The 21,911-nt window shown below is 36.0% G+C and overlaps 1 protein-coding gene across 3 annotated transcripts in view; it reads right to left on the bottom strand.

The window, feature by feature from the left end:
- The window catches only part of LOC145678709 (uncharacterized), a 101,735-nt gene that overhangs the window by 59,621 nt on the left and 20,203 nt on the right, over nucleotides 1-21,911 (bottom strand). For 2 of the 3 annotated variants that reach the window (XM_081749136.1, XM_081749138.1), the window contains exon 1: nucleotides 16,539-16,826. The exons of the other annotated variant lie outside the window; for it this stretch is intronic. The gene's annotated coding sequence lies outside the window, so the exon portion shown is untranslated. Of the gene's footprint in view, nucleotides 1-16,538; nucleotides 16,827-21,911 lie in introns of those variants that run through there. 3 annotated transcript variants of the gene reach the window in all.

Genomic DNA, 21,911 nt, shown 5'->3' with positions numbered 1-21,911 from the left:
TTTCTCTAAATTCTGGGATTCGTGAGATAATCTCTTCTTGGCACAAATTTAAACTTTTGTGTACCCGAGATTAAGATGTGTTTTGAAAAATGCGTTATCCTTTGCTTTTGTCTCAACAGCAGGAATAAAAGTGGATTTGAAAAGGTAGGGAGATGCATGACGTCATCCCTTTCACGTGCCTATCTTTGCCCATTGTACTTTTTTTTAGGAAGTGGAGGGACATCATAGATATTACTTGGAAGTGGGAGGACGACGTACCCCCGCGTTTTCCCAAACACTTTACCCCTACGCAACGGGAATACTTTGTCCAAATTTCCTGTTTCTATCAATGGTTGTATGGCCTGTGTTGACAAATAAGTTAGTTTTACTCTTTTATATAATGCTATAACTATAGATTAATAATTATATATATATATATATATATATATATATATATATATATATATATATATATATATATATATATATATATATATATATATATATATATATAAATTAATATGAACAAGATTATCGTAGGCATCCTTCAAAAAAATTATAGAAAAGAAATTAACCTCATTGGAAGCCGATCTTTTCTGAATTCTTTCAATAACTTACGCCACAAGGTAAGGCTGCTAATGATTTATGTGTACTGTATATACTCGTATAGGGTCTATGTAAAATTTATGAAATATTAGAAATTGTATCCATTTAAAAAACCTTGTTAAAAAAATCACATGACCAATAAAAATCCTTTTCTTGAATAATTTTAGAGAAATGAGTCATGCGATTTTGTCAAGTTGTTAATAGAAAAAAATATTTATGGGTATTTATGAAATACTGTATAAAGAAATTCATCAACGAATTCCTTTTCCAAGGGCAGAACTCGCTCATCAGTAAATTACTCTTCATGAAATTCTGTGAGATAAGCACATTACTCCTTATTGCAGAGGAATTAATTAAATATAAAGAACTGTAGTGCCATTTACACAAAAAAAAAAAAGAAAAAGAAAGAAAGAAAGAGAAGATTTCTAGCTTCCTAGCTTCGATTTCTGATAGGAGAGTACAAGAAACTCAATTTCACAATTATTCACTTTTGTTAATCATCGTTCTTAGCCTAGAAGACATATCCATGAGACGTTAAACAAAACAAAAAAAAAATCAATTTCATTTTTATCATCATCCTTATGGGGACGTGATGGCTCACTTGTAGAGCGCTCATTTCCGATGTGTTGAGTTCCTAGTTCGATCCCAGCTAGCTCCAAATAACCTTTTTGGTGAACAAACACCGTGTCGTAGGCTTTCTAGGGATTCTCACTTTATTTATTTCATCATTTCATCTAACATTGTCATTTCCGTCTCCCTTAAGCTCGGTGCATAATCGTGAGAAGTTAAATTTAAAAAAGAAAACTCTCATAGGATATCTGCCATAATTGGCAGGTTAGTTGCCATAAATTTAGAAGCTACCATGCACTGTGGTTTTCAGTTAATTTCTTCTTCTTGTAGTAGCCATTTTAATACCGCCCAATAATTGTATAGTCTGTCTTCCCTTCCTCTTTCACATCCCTAAGGATAAACTGCCCTCTCAGAGAATGTGCCAACCAGATTTCCTCTATGGCATGCAATTAGCTCACTTAATATTCGGAGCCCTCCTTCACTGATGTTTTAATCAACTCACTCATTTTCTCTAGTCTTCTACACACCCACATTTCGTAAAAAAGAATCTTATTTATTTATACTTTTGCATAGTCTCCTTGTTTCTGCTTTGTAGAGTAAAATATTCTTTTGGGAGAGTTTTTCTTAACTCTTTATTATTCGAAAATTCACAAAATATAATTTTCTTTCGAAGGTTTCTTTGCTTTTATTTCAAGTTCGCACTTCCTATCCTAATAATAATAATAATAATAATAATAATAATAATAATAATAATAATAATAATAATAATAATAATAATAATAATAATAATAATAATAATAATAAGTGCTGGAAAGTAATCTGTTTTACTAACCCCTTTTCTACTTCAATATTTCAAATAGATCGTTTCATTCCAATTGACCCTGGTTTTGTATTCCCAACGTTTATTTGCATCTCGTATTTTTCGCACCTTTTCCTCGCATCATATTCAAGTTCTGTTCATTTATACTCAGATTCCCCATCAAGAGTTCAACTATCGGAGAAAAGGGCATCCATTCTTCTTCTTCCTTCACTATCTCTTGTACCGAGAAAAGGGTGCATCTATTCTTCTTCCTCTTCTTCCTTCACTATCTCTTGTACTGAGAAACGGGTGCATCTATTCTTCTTCTTCCTCTTCTTCCTTCACTATCTCTTGTACCGAGAAAAGGGTGCATCTTTCTTCTTCCTCTTCTTCTGCCTTCACTATCTCTTGTAAATCAATATATTGACATTGATAGGAGTCAACATATCTGTCGAACTCCCATTGATCTTTCTTGTTGGATCACATACAGAAAGCCCTACAAGTTTCCTATGAGTGTTTGGTCCTTTCATCCCCACCTAATCGTCTTCAGAACTCCCATCAACACTCACAAATTCATACTAAAGCTTTTCCATTTCAATAAACACTTCCTTTCCTTTTCCTATAAAATCTCCAGCGATTACCCTTAACCCTTTTAAAAATCACGTCTTTTTTTCTTTTTTCTTTTTTTTTTTTTTTTAAAGAAAATTATAGATTTTGACTTAGGAATATGATGCTCCTACCTTAATTACCTCAGACTAATGGTTTGTTCACCATTTTCTTTGGAATTAATCAGGCTTTTGAATGACGCTACACATCCTTGCGGATGCAAATTCGGACATTTTCCGCGAATCTTCAAGAAATCAAATCAAATTATATCTTTCAGTTTTACGTCCCACGTTATGCCATGTAGACTAAAGGAGATGGTGATGATGAGAATGAATGAAAGGAAGGAATGAAGAAAGTAGAAGGAAACAGAAGTCACGAGGAAAAAAAAACGCACACGATGTTTGTACGCCACAAAGCCCATTTGGCGCAAACTGGGATCGAACCAGGAACCCCATGCACCACAGGAGAAATTTTCAAGAAAATGAAAGCCTGGTAACTTCATTGGCGTTTCTACCGGAACCCATGGTATACGGACTACTGTACCTACACAAAATGGACCTAAAAGTAACAAGTTTTTCCATCCAGAATTTGTTCGAGTTCTGATAGTAGGTATGAAGATTTCTAAAAAGTCAAACCAAAAATATAAAGTATAGTGCAAAATTGGTGAATAATAATAATAATAATAATAATAATAATAATAATAATAATAATAATAATAATAATAATAATAATAATAATAATAATAATAATAATAATAATAATAATAATAATAATATACCACTTAAGAGGCTTCTGTTCGTACCCTAGTTATCTTACACTTATTGTTTGTTAGAATGAATCAGACTTCCGAGTGATACTACCTACACACAAATCACAAAATGTAAAGTCGGGGAAACCAGGAAAAATTCGGGAAATGTACGTTTGTTAGATATCGGTGCTGCACCAAATGTATCCCCAAAGTATTCAATGATATAGACTACCATTTTTGCCAAGTTTCAGTGACTTTGCGTTTAGTACGACGAAGAGCGAAACATTTTCTTTAATATATTGCGATATTTTGAAATATATACCGAGAGGTGTATATATATATATATATATATATATATATATATATATATATATAAAACATATGTATATACTACGGTAGGTCCCATAGTTTTGGAGCTATGGATCTTTAAAGTTCATTTTTTCATGTTTCCGGCAGCCTATAACTTCGAAAGGAAGCATTTGTGCATCCAGGTTGGTCTATATACTTTTCGTCTTATCTTGGTGTCAGGAATCACCTCCCAAACGTTGTCGGCGTTGTTTTGAAACACCCTATATATATAAGGGACGATCAACTGAAACCCATTCGTTCCATGTATTACTGGTATAGTGTGTAGGAGGATATTGTTTCTTTAATAGTGTGTAATGGCTAATGTCCCTGTGTGTTAGGTATAGGAATGTTGTTGATACGTGTTTCCGTTTTGCAGGTATAACGAGTGAAAGATGGCGTTCAAGATCCCCATCCATCCAAACAGAACCAGCGTGCCGTCATCTAGTTTCTGAGTGCCGAAGGTTGTCAACCAGCTGAAGTGTTCCGGTGTATGAAAGACGTGGTATGGTGATATATGCATCTCCAAAACAACAGTGGTGAACTGGGCCAGAATGTTTCTGAAGGGGCGCGAACAAACCACTGATTATCCCCGTCATGGTCAAGCCCATGTTGTTGTCACAGAAGAATGTGGCTATAGCTGCGGATAGACGCATTAGTATTCAATTCATAGCTTGTGACTTTCATATCGTTGCGCCTCTAAAGAAGTCATTGAAAGGTCAGAGATTTCAGTCTTACGCTGAGGTTCAGGACGCTGTGCGTGATTGGTTTGATAGTCAGCCGTCCAAATTTTACATGGACGGCATTTGTAAGTTAGTGACACAGTGGGACAAGTGTCTCAACGCTCATGGTGACTTCTTCTGAACAATATTTTTACTGCACGGCGCCTCTAGATAGTGTACAAGTTTCCGCTCGAAACAAAATTTATTTCATGAATTATGACCACTGAACGGGTTTCAGTTGATCGCCCCTTATATATATATCTCAGTGAAGATGGAATATGTTCTTGAGCGACGCTTAATTGATTACAGAAAACTGCTTTTCGCTGTCTATTACGGCTTTTATTCTATGGCGATCAACGTTAAAACCGAAAGTGCATGGTGGAAAGACTACAAGGTGGTTGCATGCGCATGTCGCCTGGAGCGCTGTCGTGGCTGTGACGTCATCTGGTTTGCAAGAGACAACGGGAAACGGCGCGGCTTCAAGTGACAAGTGGAATTTCTTTGTTACTTTGTTCTTTTAAATGATATCGAGAATGCTTAACTGTGCAGTGTACGGCTGTAGTAATGATTACAGAAAAACTAAAGGAACTAATATCAAATACTTTAGATTTCCTCAAGAAGAGGGGGAATCTCTCCAGAAATGGATTTTAGCTTGCAGGCGACAGGACAAAATAAACCTAAAATATGGTTAAGATTTACATAAAAATAATAAATAAATGCAATGTTAAATGAAATTCTATAAAGACGATTTCATTATGTACTTTCTTTTTAGTATTAATAGTATGTAATAGTAGTATATAGAGCTACAGTAGCTTGTGTTGATCCTGTATACAAAAATCCAATAGTACGATTTAAAAAGATGAACTTCGAGGTAAGACCCGGGTTCAAAATCATGAGAGAGGGCAAGCGACAGAGGTGATCATTTCTATCATCATTGCCTTCTACATAAGATATTGAGGCAAAATTTTTCTCACAGAGGTAGGCATATAACTCGAAAAGGGACGCAGGGTGACCTAGGGGGCTTACCTCCCTCGAGTTACGCAAATGGAGAGCATTGAACGCGTTTAAGTAGTTCAGGTCCCATTTCATTCTGGAGGTCTGCATTCCTTGTAGCCTCGGTGCTAAAACGAGACGTTGCACTTCAAATTAACTAATGGAAGGTTCGTAATAACGATTAACGGTTACAAAGATATATAACAACGTATTAGATCAAGAGAATAAAGTATCCACCTACCATGTCAGGGCGACATTGTCGGGACATTTTTAGATTCAGATTTTGAAATTTTTGTTCGTTTTAATCATAACTTTGGATAATTTACTTTGGATACATATTTAGGGGTTCCCTCCAGAATTACAAAATTAAGGATGACTGCAGTAAATTTAAAAATATGGTAGATTCTCAACCAATCAAGGAAGCATGGTGGCTCAGTGGCAGAAGGCTCACCTCTAGTGCAAGTGGTACTGGTCCGCTTCTCGGTCAAGTGAGTTTGTGGTGGACAACATCGTGTCCGTGAGTTTCTCGGGGTACTCCCGCATTCTCATTCCACCAAATTGCACATAATCATTCACTTGCGTTTATCTTTTGTCTTCTTTAATCCACGGGACAGAAAAGAGAAAATTTATCAAGAAAATTAAAAAAAATATGTAATTTTATGGTTTATATGTTTTTTAGTCTAGCTGTAACACCCCTACATCGTCTTCACCTACGCCTAGTACTTTGTTTCTTGCTTGAAATAGTCATGTTGCAATTTCTTTGTTTGAGGTGATTTGTATATACATATTTATTTCTATATATTTTTAGAACACAATAGTATATTTAACGTTTTATTTCGAACAAATGTTTAATAATACAGTTTGTTATGTCGTAAATTTTGACACTAATATTCAGAGAACTGTCAGTTTCACCAAACCTTTTGTTCAGATACAAATTCTATATATAAGCGATCAGCGATTTCAAATAAGATGATTTTTTTAATAAATAAAAAACGATGTTTAAAATATTAAATAGGCGTGTCCCTGCTCAATAAAGATTTTAACCTTCCCTGAGATTCTGACAAAACTTACACGGGAGCAACCTCTTTAAAAAAAAAAAAAAAAAAAAAAAAAACTGTCCAAGCATAAGGAAAATATAAGGGCTGCAATGAGATTGCGCACACTTTTCCAGTTTTATCAGTTTTACCTGATAAGTCATTGACAAGCTGTCATTATGTACAGGATTGCGCACAGAAAAATTAAGCAATGTTGTCAGATGGAAAATATTTTCTCTTCTGTTATGTAAATCTGTAAGAAAAGAACAGCGGAATACCCGAACCAAGGGCCGAATAAAATTACTAGGATTGAGCTAATATAGAAAATACAGAGGAATTAACACATAAGGATAGAGAAGCTATATACTGCATTCGAAAAAAAGAAAGATCTCACACCAGTTCTTCCGAGAAATATTACAGAGGCTGCTTCAGTAAGTGATTGAAAGAGAAGTTGAGTTCAGTTATGATGGAGAAAAGTTACTATTTATAAATGAAGAAGCTAAGACTATCGTCCTAACTTGTGCGAGTAACATTAGGTACGAACAATGATAGCATTTACTGTGCATAGTCGTAGTATATGTAATAAAACTTGTAGATAGCTACATAATACTGTTTGTAATTATATATTCTAACTAAATTTAGGAAGGTGATTTAAGATATATATTGACAGATGCCATATTATTAATAAGTAAATCGTGTAATTTTGCAAGGATTATATTGGAATGCAGTGTAATTAGTATGAGGAAGTAGTTTACTCACATCGTTGTATTATACTAATAATATTGTAATTTAAGTTTATTGTATCGCACATAATATTGTAACGAGTATCCTATTATATGACCAGACGTTAACGACAGACCTCAATAAATTTACCAAAGCAAAACTTTACGACAATGGAGAAAATTATTCACTTTTTCAATTTTCAATTTTTCCCTAAAACTTGGCTAGTAGTGGAAAGTATGTATACTATATTACTATTATTATTATTATTAGCATTAAGAATGTCATCATAAATGTTTGGTTTGTTTTATTGGTTCCCACCTAGAATATGGGCTTCAGAACCCTCAGTAGCTCCTCGAACGAAAATAGGGCGGAAACATTTCACAAACATTACAATTAATAATTCTATTCACTTGGTCCAGATATTTATCAGGTAATCTCTTCTTTGTTGAAGATACAATCAGAAACAAAATTGAAATTAAGATCAATTGTGAAAGGATATACCAATACACAAGAGAAGGAAGATTTAAAGAAACATAACATTATATTGAAGCAGTATGAAATGCTTAACCCTTATAGATTCCGGCTTTTTAAGGTAAATTAGAGACTTTCAGTCAAGCGACTACAGCATCATCCCTATTTATCATAGGATCATGGTTCATGCCTCGTTTTCTTTTTACAATAGAGCAACCTTTCAAATGGTACCATTCACATCTCCTTATCATGTCCCTGAGTCGGGAAATTTTTAGAGAAATCGGGATTTTTCTTTGAAAATATTTCTTTTTTTTAATTTTTGAGCCCTTCTGGACCCCCACTGTGTTAATGCAGAGATCTAAAACTCAACTGGAAAACACTAAGGGGTGTATTAAATGCCTGTACAAAATTTCAAGCTTTTATCTTGAACAGTCAGGGCGGGGAAAATATCAATAATCCCCACAATGCCCCAGATTACTGTAAAATACTTTGATCTCAAGGCAGAACATTTCCTGAGACATCCCTATATATCCTAGAATCATAGTTTGCCCTTTATTATCTACAGAATAAAAATGCCTTTTAAACGGACCCTTCACATGCCTCCATCATGTATCTCAGGCGGGAAAATCGCTAAAAAAAAGGGATTTTTTAAACCACAAAATCTCTTTTATTTACCTTTTTGCCCCTCTGGATCCACCTTGTGCTAACGCAGAAATCTGAAAAAATCTAATAAATAGTACTCGGTGGATTGAATGTTTGTACAAAATTTCAATCTTCTAGGTACGAAAGTAAGCCCGCCAAAAAATAATGAAAATAGGCCTAACAAAAAAATTTAAAGTTATGATGTCATCACCTCCTATGTCTCGACGCAGGAAGGCGTGAAACCATACGTAACGTGTTCTACAGTGCCTCTAGACTTGAAAAAAAAAGTAAAAAGCTTTATTGGTTCTTTTTTAATCGAATAAGGAAGACGCTACTTTAGCACCTAAAAATAGGTACTAAACTCCGAACGGATTCAGATTATGAGACAAGAAAAATTTTAACATTTGGATTGTAAATTTGCAGGTATCATGACTTCTTGTATCTACTGACCAAATTATATTATATATTTATTTTATTTCTCACCTAGCTCAATATAATATGAATTGTATTTCTAATTTCTGTTTCTATCCTAGTCTGAAGGAAAACCTTCTTTGCGCACAGATTATAAATCTAGCATTCTGGCAACGTTGGGCAAAAATCTGTGTTCAGAAAGACCAACAGAGATCTGTGCGCAATTCGGGATCTATAGTGTGCGCAATCCTGTTGCTCCCAATATAAGTACGTGCATTTCTGTTTACGAAAAGAATGAATTCTCCCTTGGGATATTCTCAAAATTTATATGGGGTCATCAGTAAAGAATTCTCTTTCAAGCAAAATAATAATAATAGTAAATCAAAACCGATCGATGTGTTACGAAAATATACTTGAGCATACATAAATATATAATAACGAAATGCATTAACGATATACTGTGTTATAGATTATTCAGGCCTATACATACTCGAGTGTATTACTTCAGATGTTAAAAAAGAAAAGAAAGAAAGAAAGAAAAGAAAAGAAAGAAAAAAGCAGAAAATGTAGTGAGTAATATTGGCTTGTTCAAGCTTCAAAGTTGTGTAATATGAACTGATATTGCTGTTTCTTTTGCTATTGTAAATATCTTCCTTTGAATCCACTTAGCTTAAGCATTGATTATATTACGTTTATATAATTATTGTTTGTACTAAAATTTTTACTTCGTTGAAGATCACTGTAAATAGAAGAGAAGTGCGTGTAAGATACCAGCGAGCAAGCGCTTGTTAAAAGTTATCTGACTCTCGCTGGCCACGTCTGAGACCAAGATGACGTCATGCGCCAGAGCGACAAGAATGTAGCACTGCATTGCATCCACCTTGTAGTCTTTTCACCATGCGAAAGTGGTTGATTTTTTCCACTTTCAGTTTATATATCACCTCCAGCAACGAACTTAATTCCTAACACTTGACTCTCTACATCCTGGTTAAGATTGATAGTGATCGATTCAAGTAGCTCTTGAGATTTTGTCTCCCGGACGAACGGACATACGAACAGGGTAAATATACTTGTATGAAGCAGTTTTGGTAAACCGAACTTTTTAAAAATCACTTTGCGAAGCTGTTCTTGTAATGTTTTTCCTTCCCAAAACTTCCCAAAAGAGTTTTTTATTTGCTTTTTTTCCTACTTTGGCGTATTTATCGGGACCTCCATGGCCAAGTACTAGCTCAAACAAATGTACTGAAAAATACTACGTACCGTAGAATATGCAGGGTGGGCCAAAAGTAGGTATACAGTACTGTACTGATCAGTTCGTTCCATTTTTTTTTTTTTAATCATTTCTTATTGTTATCCATCAGATAGAGTTAGTTTCTTTATTATTTGTTCTTAATGCCTTTTTTTCTTTTGCCTTAAGCTCCGAACAGCCGAAGCAAGTAAACCCATAAACTAGAATGTTATACTTGATTAATGCAGCGGTGTATAACTATTTTCACGCCACACTGTATAACTGCAAAGTATATATGTATATAAGCCAATACAATGAAGCAGATACAATCAAAATTTGGCATATTTTCCACATGACTCGTTATAGCGAAGAAAGAAATCTTTTGGTGCGAGGAAACGTTTCCGATGTTTTAGTGTTAATGATCTATCACCAAAAAACTTAAAGATGCACACTGAAATGTGCTTGGTAGATATTAAGATATCAAATACATTTGATCCATATTCTCCTATTACGAAAAACCAAAAATAAAATAAAATGAATAAATAAAAAAATAAAAACTTAGAAACCTTCTGTTCCAACTATAACTGACTTTAGGTTTGTGGTTGCGGATGATTGTCTCCATAATGAAGCAGCCTTTCCAGTGATATCACATGCATCCGTCACAACACACAAATTCGGGGAAAATGTCCCGATATACCGTTGAAAGTTTTTCTTTTCCCTTTAATTGGGCCTCTTTGTTGGAGTTTTAGGATCAGGCACCTGTTCGAAAGATACTTAGAAAATATTCTATATTCTCTATGTTGTAGACAAATACATTTAAAATATGATCCACAGCAGTGTCGGATTTATGTATAAGCTAAACAAGCTGTAGCTTAGGGCCCCACTGTCTTGGGGGCCCCAAAATCTAAAGGGAAAGCTGGGTATACATTTCCGAACTATAAGAAAATCAATAAATAAAATAAAATTTACATATACGTAGCAACAGTGCTTCCTGTTGTGTAGGCTTCTTTGATGTAAGTATGGGGCCCCTTCTGCAAAGTCTGCCTCCTAAATTATCACCAGTTTTTTTTTTTTTTTCATTTCTGTATATAGGGTGCCTATGTTCATCTTTATGCATAAAGGGCCCCATTACCTCCAACAGCTTAAGGCCCCACTAAACCTAAATCCGACTCTGGTTCATAGGAATAATCCATTATGAGCATAGATTCGAAAAAATGGGAAGAAGGAAAAGTTGTTGGAAATAAGTGGCTTTCAATTTATTTTATTTTTTCTATTGAATCAGTCGTTTGGGTTTCACACTCCAAGGCCGTGCCGCACAGTGGGGCCAAACACCCGTTTTACGGACAAAATTCTCCATAATAGTGTAATATTGGTAGAAGAAACAGATGATGGTGTGCTACCTTGTATGTTGTGGTAGTGTATCAAATGAAACCATTTCCGCAACGTTACGACTGACTGCACTCAAGATTTTGCGAGATGTCTTCGCAAACAGAACATTAAATTGAGTTGTGTGAACTTCTGATGCATACAATGGATGATACTAGTCGAAAAAAAAAAATATATATATATATATAAAAAAAAGAGTAGAATTTGAGGAAGCCCGACTCTGCATAATATTGTAGAATAAGTAAATCATAGAGAAATAACATATACAAAAAAGTGTGCTAAACACAATATTGTGTTATTTTATATCTTAATTATAATACAAAGAAACTGTACATTTATATGAGTGTTTTGATAAATCCGTGACTTGGAAATTACAAAACATAGATTGCAGTCTTCAAAAACAATTTTTGTATATTTGGAAGTGAAAAAACAACTTGCTTTATTCATGTTGGGAAACGGCTGTTCATTCTATTAACAACGGTGTAAAAAGTATATATTCTTCTTTTATGTATAACACACTTTAAAAATAATTTACAGGAGGAACTGAAAAGACTAGTGTTTTCCGAAGAAAATCTAAATGAATAATCCTGTAGCTTTCGTACTTAGAGGAAGATGTTTCTTCTTTAGTTCGGGCCTCAGGAAAGTTATGTATGGGTCTGACGACTCGAGGATTTTATGGAATGCATCCTCATTGGTGGCTGTGCGGGAAGATTTTCTTGTGTGGTGAAGCCTGCAATCCTTATATTTTTTATGAAGAGTTTTTTGCGCTTCCTCTGAAAGTAACCCGATAGGCAGATCTGCAGCTTGTATTATTTCGGCAGCATGTATCAATACTTTGTGCACTATGGAAGGCATATAGTACCACGGGTATAATTGTATAGCTAATTTAGCTGTTTCCGCTGTGTACAATCTAAATTCATCTGAATCAATTGCAGAGTTGCTGTTAATTACCTCCAGTATTATACCAAGCCGGCGAATCAAGTTTTCGTCTATGTGTGTAATCTCTGCTGTTAGAGAAAAATGTCGGAAGAATATCCTGGAGGTATTTCCGGTGTTCGTCGAACCATAACCCTGTTTTACGACATCAACTTTAATCCCGAGCTCATTCATGAATCGTTGTTGAATGCGTTTCTTTGCAGCTTCTTTGATTGGGAGAGTATCTTTCGTAGTCCTCCACGACTTGAATTGTTGATTGTAGCTTAGATGTAGTACATATTCCATGAACTTGATTCGAGCATGAAGAGGTGAAATCCCAAGCTTCAGTCCTTTTTCATTAGATTGCTTCATTCAAGTTTCGATATGTCGTTCATCTCCGATGGGTGAGCCCCAAAAATGAGGCAGTTACTTGCTGCAGATGTCTCACCAATATGTTGAGCAACTTTTCCGTCCAACATTGTCAAATGTAAAACATGTTTTACAGTGATACAGTTGGGCCCTAGGTTTAATCGTGTTTCTTACAAGCTCTTGATTTCCCTTTCAACCCTCAATTTCTCAGTTTTTATTATTTCAGGTGTCTCTTTCATGAATTGATACCTGAGTGATCGACAGTGTCGCGTCGAGGAAGGTGAAGCGGGGCTTCTGCGGAGGTTTCGGTAATTTTGTTATGATTAGGGTAACAATCTTTCTTTGCGCGCTGGATTTTTTTTATAGCTGAGGAAAATATTGAACCCTTTTTCTTTTGTGGCAGCTCTGATTACCTCGTATTGATATTTGGAAAGCTTAACCTGTGTAAAAATTGACAAATAAAACAGCACTTCGATCTGTTGATTCCGCATTCAGGAAACTTTCCGATGTGTTTCCTGAATGCGACGAAACAGCAGCATCTATTACGCTTTCGGACTGTGATGCTCTTAGATCGTGAACTTTGCGTCTTTTACTTCTCTCACAACAATCTTCAAAACACCTTTTACGCCTTCCAACAGGATTGGAAGACTTCGGCGAATGAGCATCATCACTAGGGAAACTAATCACAAATTCAATATTCATCCATTCGCGATACTTCTTGCGAAAATATGTTTTACTGTGATTAACTATTTTTTTGTTTTTGTACATAATGCAGCAAAAATCTTTTCTTTATTTCATCACAAATTCGAGAAAGTTTATCTTCTTGTATGTGCTGATATCTTTCGCGAATAAAACACTCCACTGATCCACCTGTAAGTAGCACTTCACAAAGTTCGGCATATTTTACTACTTCTTCCATTATGCGGAAAGAACGCAACTCTCACTGAAACAACTACTGTAACTACTAAATAGAAACTTCATGACAGCCAATTGACTTTATAGTACTCGCTGCACACGGCCCTATTTATACTTCCTACAATGTTGTTCCACGGGAACTGGGTTTTCTTAACGCAGTCAGCCAGCTTACAACGGTGCTATGGCTACATTTTGCGGCATATTGTGATGCAATTTACAGAGAAAGTAGTTTATTACAGTAGTTTCATGAAAACGTTTAAATTAGAGCGGAGTTCAGCGGAGCTATTTTTATAGGCCTAGACATGTGTGCAATTCCTTGAAAATTTTACTATTTTGCTCAAATTACCCCTCCTATGTAACTTTTTTTTGGCGAACCAATTGTTTGTCACATGCTTGCCTGTATTCACATCAATCACGTTGAGGCAGCTGTTTTTTATATATAAAGCAAAATTGTATTTTACTTCTCAATAAACCTACGTAAACTCAACAAATTCAACATTGTTGCGTTTTAAATACAATTTACAAATTGCAAAAGAATGCTAATTGCAAAATCATTATCACAACCGGATTCCTTGGTTCATTTACTATAGAAAACGTATAGATTATCGCCCAAATTGCCACTTTCATGACATTCCATTTTGTCCGCCTTGGCCCCACTGTGTGCCGCGGGGAGGGCGAGCGGGGCGAAGGCCCCGGGCGCCGAAGTAAAGGGGCGAAAAATTCGGGAGAAAAAAGGAAAAGATAGGAAAAATTGCTTGGAATATATGTATGGGGGCGCCGTCATATACTCTCGTCCTGGGCGCTGATTTTCCACGGCACGGCCCTGCTGGTAACGCATCCTGTGTTAAATGAAAAAGCAACGTTCCCTTGTGCTCTAACCATATCAACAATAGAGCATTGTTGGGAAATGGATTTGAGGTTTTTTATGCTTCCTCATAACAATGTGTGTGTTTCCTATGCCATTTTTGCATGCCTTTACGTTCCGCCCAAACAGCCTAATTAACCGAAAGCGCTACTTTTTGATTTAATTAGGGCGCCCTACAAGTGTAGAACCCAAACGGATGATGCAATTGGAAAATTACCACCATATTAAATTTGCAACTGCTTACTTCCGGCAACTTTCCTGTCCTTCAATTTAAAAAAAAATAATAATTTTACTCATAACAGAATTGGCCCATGGCCCCGGACTTTTGAAACACCCGGTATTTCTTTAGGAAATTCTGATAATCTCAACTGAGTGTGGTTCAAATCAGTCAATGATAGCTGGGTAAAAGGACGTAACTCCTCTAAACTTCTAAATTTCATTATTTAAATAATATGATAAGAAATTTTCCTCGATATCTTTCACCAAAATTATTTAACTTTATTAATTTAATTATATGATTTCCCCCCACCCTCCAACAAATACCCTATAACTTCACAACAACAAAACAAATTTTGGTGGAATATGAAATACGATATATATATATTTTCTTACTTATCAATCATTTCCACAAATTGGAGTTAGAATACGTCAAGAATGAGGGACTGAACTCCCACCGCGATTTAGCAATTATAAAATGAAATCTTTGAGTTTAACATCCCACGATTATGCCCTTTAGCTAAGGGAGATGATCATTAAAGCAAGTGAATGATGATGGAAGAATTGGTGGAATGAGAAAATCGAGGAAAACGGAAGTACCCCGAAAAAAACCTACGAGCACGCTGTTGTCCGCCACAAACTTACTTAGCAGGGGATCGAACCATGTACTCCACGCACTAGAGATAAGTGATCAACCACTGAGCTACTGTGGCCCCACAATTACTATTCCACCATAACTTTACAACAACAAAACATTTTGGTGGAATATGGAATACGATACAGTTTTCTCTTGTTTCCGAATCATTTCCCCAGATTGGGGCTCGAATACGTCGAGTGAGGGAATGAACTCTCACCCGCAATTTAGGAAATAGCTTCCATGATATGTCTAGGTTAAATGAATTTGCTCGCAATGAACAATAAGTTACCCCCTTCCAATCTTAAATTTAATTTTAAAAAAAAAGAATTCCACAAGAGCATTCGTAGAAAGTGTATTTAATTTTGGTGTAGTCGTGCTTATTAAAAAAAAAAAAAATCCCTTTAATCCTTCGTACTGTTTAAGTTTAAAATCAGCCGAAAATGAAAGATTAACAGTTTTTTTATCCTTTGCTTTGCTCCCTTCGATTTGAAAATAAATTCCAGGGTAAATTTGGTTTAAAATATTATATTCAGGATTAAGATTTATTTGTATTAGTTGGAATTTAAAATGGTGAGGGCTAAATGGATGAAGCCATTCAATAAATATTTTCCTTTAAAAAAAAGAAAAGAAAACTTTAGCTGACTTCTACCTACGAGAATGGATAATATCACTATAGTTACTGGAAAATTTACGTTTTTAGTCACTTTCTTCCATTAATTTCTGCACGCATACACACACCAAGTGAAAACATGTATAATTAAAAATATATAATCATTTATATTGTCTTCTACCGCAATATGACAACTACAGAAAATACATTTTAGTTTGAGTAAACAGCCAGAAAAGGCTATTCAGTGATATTTCAAGGGCAATGCCCTCCTGTGACGCCCCACACATTTTCTATTATCACTGCTCTTCTTTCTCCCCCACCTTCCCTTCACGCTCACGTGTATTCATTTGTACCGGAAACGATGAATACTATGATGGTAATTATACATCACGTGGCAGTTTTAGATAAATACCTTTGAAACAAAAACACGTGGGTGATTTAAAAATCAATAAAAGTATAACACATTACGTTGTAACTTGTAGAAATGACTATAACTCAAATTCTCATGTTTAATTCCAGAATATTTATGTTCTACTTATACATAAATTCATACCATTTCTTTTCTTTTATTTATATGTCAGGAAATTGCGAAACTACTTCCATTTCCTTCGGTCACGATGGCTCAAAGCAAATAAATGCAAAAGACGAGATCATGAGATAATAATAACATACAGTCACGTAAGGATAAGAAAAACATCGCATCATGTTGTCCAGAAAACGAAAAACACACTTTTAAAAAAAATCTTACCTGGTTCGTATCCAGAGCTGTGACGTTTAGCAACATTCCTTTGTACCTTCCTGTCCTCGCTAAACTACTCGCCGACATCTCTACAAGTCACGTGACACAACACAATTTCACGTCACGGGCATCGATCAGTTGGCCCGCCTCACCGCAAACCGAAGGTAAAGGTAAAATATATCGTGATTCGATTCTTCGATCGATCACAGTCGGAAATAATAAACGAACCACGCAACTGGTTCTTCTTCCTCGCTGCTTGCGAAACACGCTTCCGCACGCTTCCTTCCGTACCGGCGATTCTTCTAGTATTAATGTGTGTGTTCGCTGTGAGAATTCGAGAAGTAGCCTGCGTAAGCTGCTACCGTATCTAATTGAAAACTTAGAATAGTATGTTCTTTTCATTGATAAATACCTATTGGAGGGTTGTTTTTTTCTTTCAGAAAGGAAAACTATTCAATTTAGTTTTATTTTTACTGTAATACGTATTAATAACATCTTCCTAATGTGGTTAGCATTTCTGAATTTAATGATTCCTTTTGCGATTTTTTTTTTATCGCCGTAAGCTTACTTGAATTAAGAGGTAAAAAAAAAAAAAAAAAGGAACTTCAGGCTACAAAATTATAAATGGCTATGATGAGATGGAATGTGTCTATTGGAGCTACTAGAAAGAATTAACGATCTTGAGACTAGTAAAAGTGTCCACGCTTGAATCAATTTCTGAAATATTTTGAAAATATTGAATCTAATGAAGCTATTTTTTTAAAATATATCCGTGTATGGGCCACGAAAAAAAATAATCTCAAAGTTGAGATCTTTGAAGTACTGTTTTATGGCAATAGTAAAAGTTCCCACGCTTCGACCACAGGCGGATCTAGAAGGTTAAAACTGGGGAGGGGGGGGGGCTGCCAGAACCCAGACTCTGGTAGGTAGCCTATATCATGAGTTTACTATAAACTTTGAAAGATATATAAATAATAGCTTAAAGTATATATGTCACTCAAAAAACTGGGAGGGCCTGGGCCCCCCGGCTCCGGGCTACATCCGCCACTGGCTTTGACACATTTCTAATTGGATTTCATATACTAAATAGACGACTCTGTATCCATGGAACTAGTTTTATTCTTATTTGTCCCTAGAGTACCTAAAAAAGTGATCTCAAACTTAGGATATAAATAAATTTAAATATCCGAACTTTGAGGTTATTTTTTCTCGTGACGTCATGGAGGGAAATATTTGAAAATAGTTCCATTGGATTCAGAATCCTCAAAAATTAGTATAAAAAGTGCAATTGGAAATATAGTCTACGTATCGAAGCGTGAGTACCTTTCACTAGCAGCATGACCGTTAGCTTTTCGAGAGATAGGCATGCCACGATAAATTGCTGCATTCCTCTATAACGGGTGATGCGTTTTATATTATTATTATTATTATTATTATTATTATTATTATTATTATTATTATTATTATTATAAGTTTTGTGTTTCAGAAACAACTGATATGAAAGTATTTCATATGTTTAGATGAAATTCAATAAGCATTATTATTGAAATGAAATGAAATTTTTGAGTTTTACGTCCTACGGTTATGCCGGCTAGACGGCCGGCCTAAAGGAGACGGTGATGAGAAATGAATGAAATGGTGGAATGAAGAAAGTAGGGGGAAACGGAAGAACCCGAGGAAACCCACGCACACGGTATTTGTCCACTACAAAGTTCACTTGGCAGGAGCAGGGTCTGAGCCCGGGCTCCCATCCACCACGCTCTACCACTGAGCCACCGCAGCCCCTTGTTATTGAAATATACGTATATTCAATATATATAAGACTAAGGTGGTAGGGTGTAGCCGAGCGGTCTGAGGCGTTACCCTAACGATCGTAAGGTAAAGCTTAATGTTGTTTGAGTCTTCCGTAGAGCATAGTCGGATTTTGAACTGTTCTTAAATGAGTTCTCTCGTGGCTATACGAGGGTCACTACGAAAGTTTTGAGATACGCATTGTTGTGGCACAGTATTTGAATTTCAACAATTGCATTCGGTAGTGGTATCCAGAGCGAAGAAGCGAAGCAAGTTTCAACTCGCCTCGCTTATCGGCGTGGCAGTATCGCCTTCACTTGTTTGTTGATGTGAGCTGTATTCGGCTGTCTAGAACGGAGCTCGAAAGGGAACATTTTCGGGCAATTATCCTTTACGATTTCAAAAGTGGTTTGAACGTTTGCAGCGGGCATTTGGGGACCTTGCTCCTTCCCTGCTACAATTTTTCGGTGGTTTGATGAGTTCAGAGGAGGCCGAACATCGCTTAAAGATGAAGAGAGAGCTGGACGTCCGGCAACAGCTGTGTCAGATGAAAACATTGCCGCTGCGGAACAAATGATTCGAGAAAATCCTCGAACAACTTTCAAGGACATTGAATCTACAGTGAACATTGGATCGCCAGTAGTAACAAAAATTTTTCATGATCATCTTTGGCTCAGGAAGGTTTCATCTCGTTGGGTGCGTCACACTTTGACTGAACAGCAGAAGCGCATGCGTGTGGAATGGTGTGAAGAAATGCTTGCAAGATTTGATGGAGGCAATTCTCGACGCGTCTCTGACATTGTTACTGGTGATGAGACTTGGATCTTTCCAAACGAAAATCCACCCACGAAAGTGAAGCGACCGCGAAGTGTGGGGAAGAAGATGGTCGCAACTTTCTTCTCCAAATCTGGCCATGTTGCAACTGATCCACTTGAAGAACAAAGGACTGTTACTGCTCTGTGGTACACCACTGTTTGCCTAACAAAAGTGTTCCAGAAGCTTCGGGAACGAAGTCCAAGAACTGGATTGCGTGGGATCCTGCTTCATCATAACAACGCGTCCGCACACACGACCAACATCACAATTCAGTTTTTAGAATCTACGGAAGTCAAATTTATGACTCATCCGCCGTATAGCCTTGGCCTGGCCCCGTGTGATTTTTTTCTGTTCCTCAGGATCAAAGATCGCATGCGTGGGAAGAGATTTTGCAGCCCTGAAGAAGCTATAGTGGCTTACGAGAATGAACTTTCAACACTTGAAGAAAAAGACTGGCAACACTGCTTCCAAAAGTGGTTTTCGTGAATGCAAAAGTGTGTACAGTGTAATGGTGAATACTTTGAGAAAATGTAAGTGTTAAATTGATTTTAAGTATGTTTTAAGTTATTTCACATCTCAAAACTTTCGTAATGATCCTCGTACGGAGAGCGTACGTACATTTAGTGATGAGCAAACGCAAAACCAAGATCAAAACTTGGGTGGTCTTAGTCATGATCCCAGGACTCCAGTCTTGGTTTATGCCTGGCACTGGAGTACTTGGTCTCGGTCTCAGTCTTGCACACCCAGTCTTGGTCTTAGCCTATCTTAATGCATCAATTCATAGCGTGTAAAGACAAAATCTCGCGACCGAAACATCGCCACCCAAAATCTCTCGTTGCCATAATAACACATATAATAGTTTCTGAAGTAAAATACTATTATTATTATTATTATTATTATTAAGAAGAAGAAGAAGAAGGAAAGAAGAAATAGAAGAATCCGAAAATTGTAAATTTAGACACTACGAGCGAAAAAAAATGACCGTCCAAAGTGAATTTATTTTAGATTATACAGTATAATCTAAAATAAATCCAAAAGTTGTGTGTGTCCAAAATAGAGCAGTATAGAACACGGTATGAATTTTGTCGAGTTGTACCGAGTGAAAGTCTAGCAAGTAACTATGTATATTGTACAAAACGAGAAGGATCCGTATACAATTCCATGACATTTGTAGGCCTATATTTTATATTTAGCTTTGATACAGTATATAAATTTTAAATTTCGTACTTCTTATAGACTCTGAACCTGAAGTGAGTACAAAGCAAAGAATTACGTATGTTTCGAATGTGAACTACTAATAGCAATAAAGACATATACCTATCCCTCAATAAAACAATTTCTGCAGTAAAAATATTCAAGTAGTACGCGTGAAAGACTCATTTTGGTCTTGGTCTCGGTCTTGAATGCATGACTGAAACCACGAGTCGTCTCATCACTACACACCTTTGGGAGAGGGATTCGAATTATTTGAAGCCAGATTCATCCCCTGTATTTATAAGAAGGAAAGCCGTTGTAATATTTTATTTTCATAAACTTAATTTCTCCGTGTGAGAAATGGGCATTTCAGCGTATACAATTTTATAAAATAACGTTCTCCTCCTTCATTTGATTTTTGTTTAGAAGAGAAAAGAAAATGACATAATATATCCAGGGCCATAACTTGTGGAGGAGCAGGGGCCAACTTCCTCCCCCTCAGGGAAGCTCCCCACCATTCGACGAGGGCTCACTTAAAGACAAACATTTTCTTACTCCATATTCGATACGAACATGAAATTATAAATGAAGCATCAAACAGGTTCACTACATTACATAAACAAAACAGCACACAAAAGCTAAATAAACAAGAATGAGTCGTGAACCCATTTCAATTTAAAAAAAAAAATGTCTACTATTAGGGGCCTTAGAAATAATATTTATTCGTATGGCTTTGAGATTTGTTAATATTGTCCCGTTAATTAATTTGTCATGTATGGAACGGGCCCAGGGTTGTGCGGGAGAGCGTACACGCTCCGGGGAGTCCACCGAGTAAGAGAAAGTTGGAAAAAAGGGGAGTAATTTCAAACTTTCCTACGGAGGCAAAAATTAATTCTTGCCCTCCATAAAAAATCTAAATTACGACTCTGTATATATTGTAAGCGAATTACAGACCCCATCCGCTGTTGATCAAACTTGGCTGGAAGTAGACTTTGACTCGCTCAGTACACACCTGAAATTATTTTTCTTTGCAAATCTTTGGTTTATGACTTATAAGGCATAAATATTGGAGTATGAACTTCACTCCAAAATAAAATCTGTTAAGAAGGGCACAGAGGATAAAACCTAGAAGTTTCAATTTCGTCCGGTAGATGTCAAGCGCTGGAGGATGGTTGCTGCCATCTAACGGCGCGATGTCTAACTTCTACTACTTTTATTTCGACAGTAGAAAGTGGGATATGGATAATCACGGTTAAAGTCGCCGTTACTCATGAACATACTAACGAATCGACTCCATTGACGAACTCGGTCAAAATAATAACTCTAGTTGTTAGGAAATAAAAATACTCAAAATATGAGACGGGTTGACGAGTTTCAATAAGTATTACGGGAAGAGTTTTGATAAACATGATCTAGGGATTTAAAAAAATGAGCCAGGCATCAAATAAAAAGAGTAGCTAATCATTTTAGACTGAAATAAATACAAAAGTATGGACTAATACAAAGAGTTATAAGAAAAATTAGGTAAATCATAGTTTTAAAACATTGGATTTAGGTTACTTAAACTTTCTTCAAAAAATC

Source organism: Thermobia domestica, chromosome 2 (genome assembly GCF_964235325.1).
Source record: "Thermobia domestica chromosome 2, izTheDome1.hap1.1, whole genome shotgun sequence".
Classification (NCBI taxonomy): domain Eukaryota; kingdom Metazoa; phylum Arthropoda; class Insecta; order Zygentoma; family Lepismatidae; genus Thermobia; species Thermobia domestica.
This window is presented reverse-complemented; position numbering and strand designations above follow the sequence as displayed.